We start from the raw sequence: 940 nt of genomic DNA on the forward strand, positions 1-940 counted from the left end.
AATTTATACAACTATAAATAATTTAATATAGTTAATATTTATCAATTGTTATAATAATAAATATATGATTTAAAAGACAACTGTAGGGCCAGCAGGTGCCATGATGGTTAAAGGGGCTGAATCCCACGTGACTGACTGTGAAGTTCAAGTCCCAGACCCAGTGGCTTGAAAAACATGCCAAGCACATAGACATACATGCCCCAAATCCCGAGAAGAATAAAGAGTGATTGTAGCATGGCCATCACCCCCTAGGGTGTGCCTCTATGTCTCTGTCTCTGGTAAGCACATACTTCTCATAGCAAAAAATAACCAAAAAATATTTTTAAATTAAAAAAATAACTGCATAAACAGTTTAAATCTATGTTGATAGGCACAAAATATATAAAAATATAACTTATGGCAATAATAGTATAAAGGAAGTTATATGGCTATATAAGAGCAAAAACTTTTGTAGACTACTTGTCATGGTCCACTATTATGTTGCTAAACAGAAATAGCCAAAATTGGTTGCTATGGTTTGGCTAATGGTCTCCCAACGGTTCATGTTGTATAAGATTGGTCCTCACTGTAATGGCTTTAGGAGAAGGTGAGACCACTAAGAAGTAGGGTACAATGTGAGTGCACCATCCAATTGACTGGGGGTGTGGAAGAAACAGAGGAAGTGGGAATCCTGTGTCCTCTCTCTTCATACATGCCCACTCTCCCTTCTGTTTCTGTTAGCCATTTTGTGACATAGCACCTGAAACTGGCAAGATGCTGGTCCCATCTTAGACTTTCCAGTCACCAGAATCATGAATCAAAAAATCTCTATTCTTTGCAAATCCCTCAGTTTCAGGTATTTCTTTTTTTAAGAATTATTTTATTTAACTTTATTTATTTAATTTCTTTCTTTCTTTTTTTTTTTTTTTTAATTTGACCAGAGAAAGAGAGAGAGAAAGAG

Source organism: Tupaia chinensis, unplaced genomic scaffold (assembly GCF_000334495.1).
Source record: "Tupaia chinensis unplaced genomic scaffold, TupChi_1.0 Scaffold143996_1, whole genome shotgun sequence".
In the NCBI taxonomy this organism is placed as follows: domain Eukaryota; kingdom Metazoa; phylum Chordata; class Mammalia; order Scandentia; family Tupaiidae; genus Tupaia; species Tupaia belangeri.